Source organism: Giraffa tippelskirchi, chromosome 3, assembly GCF_054371585.1.
Source record: "Giraffa tippelskirchi isolate mGirTip1 chromosome 3, T2T-mGirTip1v1.2.pri, whole genome shotgun sequence".
Classification (NCBI taxonomy): Eukaryota; Metazoa; Chordata; class Mammalia; order Artiodactyla; family Giraffidae; genus Giraffa; species Giraffa tippelskirchi.
The window spans coordinates 188,748,305-188,756,799 of NC_137277.1; positions in this window are offsets into that span (position 1 = coordinate 188,748,305).

Below are 8,495 nucleotides of genomic sequence, written 5' to 3' on the forward strand. Positions count from 1 at the left end.
GGCTGTTTAGGTGGCCTGCAGGAAGCAGAGCCATTTGTTTTGTCAGAGCGTAACCATGACAATCACCCCATGCGCACACCGCCGGTGCAGCTCCCCCCTCGCCCTTTCCCTCCCCCCTTCTCCGGAGCACAGGAGAAGGCCCAGGCCACTTAGCAGCCTCTGCTAATTCCTGCTGGGACTGATGGAAAGGGCCTGGCCGGCAGTCACAGGCCTGCGGGCAGCCCCTCCCTGGGGAACAGGGCTGCCTCAGGTCAGCACTGGATGGGGCCTGTCTGGGCCCCAGGGGGCCCTCTGCCCGAGATCAGAGCCAAGCTGGCCTTGTCTGTATCTCCTTGACCCCCAGCAAGTGTCCCCCAGCATTTTAGACCCTGACTGTCTGTTTCCCCCCTCTGCCCCTGCCCTGCTGTGGCCACCATCAGCCAAGCAGATGGCTCAGGTTATCTTGCTGATCACAGGCATGTTATTGCTGAGACCTTCAGCCGTGCCCGTCCAGACTTAGAGTCCTGAGATGTTACCTCCTGCGCCTGGTCATGCCAAAGCCACAGAGGAAGTATCTAGGCTTTTAGGTGAATTCTAGGAGCCATCAGACTGGAGACCTGAGCTCTGAGTACAAAGTTGGACAGCCCAGTGAGTCAGAGGCTTATGATCAAGGACAAGCAGATCTGGAAGCCAAGAGGTCTGCTAGCTGAGACTGTGAAACCTAGCTTTGGAGTCTGGAGTTAAGTACAGGATGAAGCTAACAATCAAAAACCTATGTTGTTGCTGTTCAGTTGCTAAACTGTGTCTGACTCTTTGTGACCCCATGGACTGCAGCATGCCAGGCTCCTCTGTCCTTCACCATCTCCTGGAGTTGGCTCAAACTCATGACCATTGAGTCAATGATGCCATCCAACCATCTCGTCTTCCGCTGCCCACTTCTCCTTCTGTTCTCACGCCCAAGAACAGGGGCTTTATCCCAGTTTTATAGAGAAACAGCAGATCAGAGAGGTCTGGAGCGATTTAACCCAAGGCTGCACAGATAAGAGGTGACAGAGTAGGGATTTAAATTTCTGCCTGTCAGATTCCAACGTCTGGGAACTTCGCATTACACCCCAACGGCCTTTTGTGCTCTCATTGTGGGCCAGGCCCTGGCAAGCAAGGCCTGGAAGAGCTGCATGCTCTTGTTCTACACGAAACCCTGGGAGAAAGATGCTGTGATCTTCATTTCAGAGTGACATGACTATATTTAAAATAGATAACCAACAAGGACCTGCTGTATAGCACACAGAACTCTGCTCAATATCCTGTAATCATCTACGTGGGGAAAGAATTTTAAAAAAGAATAGATGTATGTCTGTGTATAACTGAATCACCTTCTATACATCTGAAACTAACACAACATTGTACATCAACTACAGTCCAATATAAAATGAAGATTTTAAAAAATGAGCTCAGAGAGGTGAAGCAATTTGCCCAACGCCACCGAAAAAGTAGAAGAGATGAAATGCAAGGCCAGGTCTCTCTGATTCCATCTTTGCACCCTGTCTCCTTCACTACACACCCAGGGCAGATGACCTATCCCTTTTCTAAACTCTCTGCCTAAGGAGAGAGACATCTGAGGATGGGATGGGGCCAGTGGGTGGACGCAGTGGGGTAGAAAGGTCTGAAGGGAGCAGAGACATGGTGTTGGATGCAGGAGCTCCCTGCCAGGGTGACAGATGACACATGATCTCAGCCAGGAGTCTGACAGTCAGTGATTCCACCACTAAGAAGTCATGTGATCCTTAGGATCATATCTTAGGATCCTTGAGTGCTCTAAGTCCCACCAGACGCTCATTAAATGTCTGCCTGAAACCCTGGTAGTAGGTGTCAGTGTAGGTGCCAGCCAGCTGAGAGCGCAGCCCCAGCAAGAGAATTCTGGAGAAGAGTTTGGAGGGAGGGATTTTGTGTGTGTGGTGTGTTGGGGGGGAGGTGTTGCTGGGCAGAGGGCATGGAGAAGGGGCAGAGAGGACAGGAAGCTAGCTTGTAAGCAAACAAACTTCTCCAAGTTGGTTGTTTGGCCTGCGTCACTTTTGAACGCCTGCTGGGGTGTAAGATCGGTCCTGAGTAGAAAATGATGGTTTTGGAAATGAAATGCTGCCTTCGTCCAAATGGGGACTCACCAAGACTCACTTCAGTTTGAAACTGAAACTTGAAACCCATGATGAGCTAGGCTTTGGGTTCAGAGCTTAAAGAACAGAATGATGAACAAGACTTAGATTCCAGCAACTTGGTCAGGTGGGAAGAGGCACAAGCATTCCCAACCAGCTTTTGTTCCACTCGACCGTCCCCTAAAACCTTTCCACACACACCATCTATTTCATCCCACCACTGCTGGTGCAGTAGGCAGGATCAGCCTTGCGCTAGACAGGCTGGGAGATTGAGGTGGAGAAGTGACATCACTGGTACCTGCAGTGGCTTTGAGCCGCTTTTCAGCTCAAAGAGCCCCAGTTTCCTGGAGGTTATGGACTGGGGCTTACAGAGCATCCGTTCAGTTCAGTTGCTCAGTCGTTTCCAACTCTTTGTGACCCCGTGGACTGCAGCACGTCAGGCTTCCTTGTCCATCACCAACTTCCAGAGCTTACTCAAACTCAGGTCCATTGAGTTGGTGATGCCGTCCAATCATCTCATCCTCTGTCATCCCCTTCTCCTCCTGCCTTCAATCTTTCCCAACATCAGGGTCTTTTCCAATGAGTTAGTTCTTCGCATCAGGTGGCCTAAGTATTGGAGTTTCAGCTTCAGCATCAGTCCTTCCAATGAATATTCAGGACTGATCTCCTTTATGATGGACTGGTTGGCTCTCCTTGCAGTCCAAGAGACTCTCAAGAGTCTTCTCCAACACCACAGTTCAAAAGCATCAATTCTTTGGCGCTCAGCTTTCTTTATAGTCCAACTCTCACGTCCATACATGACTACTGGAAAAAGAATTCCAAGCCTCCCCACTACTGAGGCTCCCAAAGTCCAATTCTCAGCCCCCACAAAATTCAACGTCTCTGTCCCCTACCATTCAGGTTCCATATTCTCTGGCCACCCTTTCCACTCAGCCTTCCCCAGCCTAGCGTTTGCATTTGGGGATTAAAGTTCTCTGTGAATCAAGGTCAGCCAGGTTGAGTGACTCCAGGAGAGGTGGTGGGAGACAGAAGAACTTGGATGTGCTCCAGGAGGGTAGAGAAGGTGACCAGCTTGGAGTTACTCTCTGGAGCTGCTTCTGCTTGAAACCTTCAAGACTTTACCCATTGTATTGGTTTCCCAGCACTTGCCGACCCAGGGATCAAACCTGCGTCTCTTGGGTTGACAGGTGGATTATTTACCACTGCACCACCTGGCTGAGAAATATGGTGGTTAAATGTGGATTCTGGGGTTGGGTTGCTGGGTTGAAGCCCTGACTCAGTCATTTCCTGGCTCTCTGCCCCTCAGTTTCCCATTGTAAAATAGAGATGACTTGAAGTATCATTATGATAATTAAATGAGCAAATATTTGCAAAGCACTTAAGATAGAAGGACACTTAGTAAGCACTGTATGAGTGTCTGTTAAACATTAAATGTCTGCTAAACCAATGTTACTGTTTTATAGGTGTGAAAACTAAGATCCTTGGGCTTCCTTCATGGTTCAGTGGTAAAGAACACGCCTGCCAATGCAGGAGACGCAGGTTTGATCCCTGGGCTGGGAAGATGCCCTGGAGAAGGAAATGGCAATGCATTCCAGTATTCTTGCCTGGGAAATCTCATGGACAGAGGAGCCTGGTGGGCTATCATCCATGGGGTTACAGAGAGTCAGACACGACTTAGCAAATAAACAACAACAAAAAACTAAGATCCAGAAGAGGGAAATGACATCCCTCAGGTCACCCAGGGTACAGGCCACTTCTGCTTCTTTCCTTTAGAGTTACTCTCAGGGGAGGTTAAATCTTTATCCCATTTGCTGTGCAATTGGAGAAAGCAGGTAGATGGCCTGGAGGGGCAGCCAGAGAGGAGGAGGTGAGTGCAAAGGGGAAGAGAGGACCCCAGTGAGAGGGAGAACAGAAGCAATAGATTTCTCCTGCCCCAAACACATACCTTTTTTTCCATCCACTCCTCTGTTTGCAGGATTGGAGCAGCTGTGCGACCGTTTCTGCCCACACGGAGGAAAACAAGGCTCCAGAATGTGTAACCAACACAGTCTGAGTGAGAAGGGAAGCCAGTCCTCCAGGAGGTAAGCGGGGGGCTGGTGCTCAGGGCAGGGCTGGCAGAAAGGTCAGAGAAAGTCTGGATGGGTTATGGGGCTGAGGGCTCGGTTCTTCCCCTGGAACATTCTGTGCAGGGTGGGCAGGCTGCATAGACATTGCATCTGAGACAATCCCTGTCTCACGTTTCATTCTTGATGCGGCTTTGAGGTCTAGAGGGCAACAAGTCCAAGCTTTGGAGGCTGACATGGGTCCCATTCTTGGCGAAAGAACTTATGAACTCTCTTCCTCTCTTTCTAGGTTTCATAGTGTACAGAACACAGCTCGAACGACCCAGTTCTTCACCCTTCCTTGAATCCTCTCTCTGTGCCATGTGACTTGGCAATTCTTCCTCCAGAAAGATGGAATATAGCTCCCATCCCTTCACCTTGGATTCAGCTCCATGGCTTATCCAATGGGATATTGGTGGATATAACATAACTAATGGCTTGTAAAATTCTTGCCTGGTTAGGCTTGTTCTTTCGTGCCTTGACCTCATTGCCATGTGATGAGCGTGCCCATTGGTGCCGGGAGGGTGATGAGGGACCCACAGAGCAGGACCAAACTGCCCTGAGCAAGCCCAGCTGTTATCACCCAATCACAGATGTACGCGCAAGTCCAGTCAAGCCTGGCCAAGCCTAGGCAAGATCAGCCAGCTCTCAGCTGATCTGGGATCAATATTTTTTAAGTCACTGAGTTTGGAGTGGTTGGGCTTGCAGCATTTTCTGACAGAAGTTAATTGATAAACCACCTCTTGTAGATTTCCCCTTCCCGATGTCTTTGGAACACACCCCTGCTCTCCATCCCGCCTGCTTCAGTACCAGCCTCCTCACCGCTTCCGACTTGGGCTTCCTGTCTTGAGCGTCCTGTGTTCCTTTCCATCCCCTGGCTGCAGCCAGGTCTTTGTGATAGCTGATGGTGGCTGTCCCTACCTGTTACCCTTTCTCCACCCCGCCTGAGACCCTTCAGTGACTCTGCTATGGCTTCTTAGTAAAAAGTTCCCCTTCTTGCCTTAGCATTCAAGGCTCTTTATGATCTTTCCCTTTTTCTGGCTCTGCCCCTGCCCAGTCCCCCTTGTGAACCTTTCCTCCAGCCACGTAGAACTGCTTGTGGTTCCCTGAACCTCAAGTTGCTTCATACCTCTGGGGTTTTTAACCAGTGTCGATCCCTTCATCTGGAAGATGAGTTTTCCTTTCTTCATCTAGCTGCCTTCAACTTTTCCTGAAAAGGAGAGCTGAAGCACCCTTGGAAGGCACCTCTTTGAGAAAGTCTAACCATCCCAGTTAGACAATCTGCCTGAGGGGCCACAGTTCCCATGCTGGGCACAGTAGGTGCTCAGTTAATATCACATTGGATGAATGAGTGAATGGGGAAATGAATGAATAAGGCTTTCTCAAGAGCAGTATCATGTCTAACAGATGCCTGTATTTCCAGCATCTAATGCTCATCCTGACATGTAGCAGGGCTTCATGAATATTTGTTGAATAAGTAAGTAAATGAGCACATGAACTTACATATGCGTGTCCCAAAGAGTCACATATGCTTCTCCCCTCCTCCCCAGAGAAGGTGGAGGTGGGTGAGGGGGCCTTGGCATCTGTCATTGTGGGGGCAAGTGTGGTGGGAATCATCTCCTCTGAGTCCAGCCGAGGAGAGTAAATTTGTGTGTAGAGAGTTTAAAAACAATAAAGTTAAAATCAGTGTGCATTTTATTATTGCATGCATTGGAAAGTTCAATGTCGTGATCAAAAGGTCCTCCCGCCCTGAGCAGACCCTTCCATTTGCCTCCGCCTTGATATCCTGCCATAGGGAAGATACCCTCCCTTTGTCCCTGGTGCTCTCATCCCCACGAGAGTCTGCCCCACCGGAGGATGTCCTTGGAGAGACAGGGTGGTTGTGCCTCTGGTGAGCCCAGCCCGGGTTTTCACAAAGGTTCACAGTGTTGGTCCAATGCTCTCTAGTTCTGGTCAGATGCCAGGAAGCCATTGGTAGCATCAGGGGGCGCATAGCTGGAAGGTGGCAAAAACAGGGTTGGTACACAGGTCTGCGTGCCTCCAGAGCCCGCCATCTCCACCTCCCCTGGGTCCTGTCACCAGCTGGCCCTCAAGCCTTCTCTCTTCCTGCCGCTGCGGCTGACACCCTTGGGTTTGGCTGAGGACCCAGCATTTGCTGAGGGTAGGATTGGGTCGGCCTGGATGCTGCCCTCCTCACCTTTGGCGGCAAGAACTTTGAGGCAGAGGCCAGCCCTGGCCACGGGGACCAGTCTTCCCTTAGTCGCTCAGCACTCACCTAATCACAATACCTGATACCGGTCTCCTAGAAGACTGGGAGTGAGCTTGGCCCCATCCCTTGCTATTTTGGGGATCAGTTCCCCTTTCTGAGGCTTGATTCTCCTATCTCTAAAGTGGAGATGGTAATGTGTTTCCCCCAGTAAATGGCAGCCCTATCCATCCTCACGTACCCCCACCCCTTCCCACTCCACCGCTCCCCCCAACGCCATGCAACCAGCTTCCTGGACTTTCTTTCCAACTCTGTTGCCACCATCATTACAAAACCACCCTCATCTTCCTCCAGGTTGCCTTCAACAGACTTCAGGCTCCTGCTTTCCCTCAGCAGCCCCCTCACCCTAGTCTATTCTCCACACGGCAGCCAGAGTGAACCTTGAAAGCATTAAACTTGATCTCAGGACACCCTGATGAAACCAGAAAATATTTCCCATTGCTCTCAGAATGCAGACACAATTCCTCTTTACCTCCTACAACAAGGACCACCAAGTCTGGTCCCTGCCGATTTTCCCACTTCATTTCCACTCTGCATCCCCAGAAATTGTCAGATTCCCTGAAAGCCCTCACAATCTCTGAGCTACTCCTGACCCATGTTTTTGTCCAAGCTGTCCCCTTTTCCCGGTGCATTCTTCCCTCCTTTCTTAGTTAGCATCTCTACTTCTTCAGATGTCAGTTCAAGCATCACTTCCTCAGGGGACCCTCAAGATCAAATTTTCCGATTACAGGCTCTCGTTGCCCCAAGTACCTGTCCGTTGTAGACTTTTTAGAACCTGTCACAACTGTAACTTAGCGTTTAATTATGGAAGCACTGGATGCATGCCTTTCCTCCCTGCAATGCAAGCCCAGTGAAGGCCAATACCTTATCTCTCTGGGCAACTGTATCTTCCATGCCTAGTGTAGTGCCTGGCACAGAGTGGGCACCTAGTAAATAAGTTTCACTGAAAAGTGAAATAAAAACATTAGTAGGAAAGATTTTTATAAAAAATGTAAATCCTAGGTACCCATTTGGGATTATTCCTCTACCCACTGTACAGATAAGGAAACTGACAGAGAAGTGAAGGGACTTACTCCTGTCTCCTGGCTTAGCGGTAGAGCCAAGGCTGGAACTCAGACATAGCTCCCAACACAGGGAGGGGTTTGATCCTTGCCTGCTGAGCTCAGGTGGGTTCTGCCTCCATCTCTGGTGCTTGCTGCCTGCACCTTGCTGCCTCTCTGGAAGGTGGGCTGCCTGGAGTTTGCAGCTGTTGCTGAGCAGGGGGCAGTTAGTGCTGGCGGGAGATGTCTGCTCTGCCATCAGGGTCCTATTTCTTATTCATGATCTGATACCATACAAGGAGCTTTGCTGCAAACAAACAGGCAGAGACAGATCCTTGCTTCAAAGCCATCCTGGGGGCAGGAACAGAGTCTGGTCTGGCCAGGGTCCCTGGGGTGTAGTTGAGTGGGCCAGGAAGAGGCGGGGGCTGGGCTCGATGCAGCCAGCCCGGAACAGGAGTCTACTTGGGAGCCATTGGGAGGCGGCGAGGGAGGGCCGCTCCAGGAGCAAGGAAGGGCTGACTCTCTGGAGCGATCATCTTGTAGTGCTCCTCCAGCTCTTTAAAAATAGACACACTGCAAAGAGGGAGGAGAGGCGAACAAAGCAAATAATTCCTTTCAAGTGTGGTCAGAGGCACTTTTTTATGTTTCTTGCCCTCTCATCTCTCATGCTTTCTTCCCCCTGGGAGATGAGGATAATGCATTTCTGGTGCCTGAAATCTACAGGCCAGCCTGGGACTCTGCGTGAGCCTGCGGAAGCCTGCAATGAGCCTGGCCCTGTGGCAGGGGCTTTCAGTTTCACGTAATCCTCGGAATAGCTCTGGGAAGCTTTTTGTTGCTGCTCTGTTTGGATTCAACAAATATTTGAACGTCTCTTCTGCCAGCCCTGGGGCCTCCATAGTGAATCCCTGCTGTCGTGAATCCCACATTCTACGTCCCTGAAACCACGAGACAGTTGATG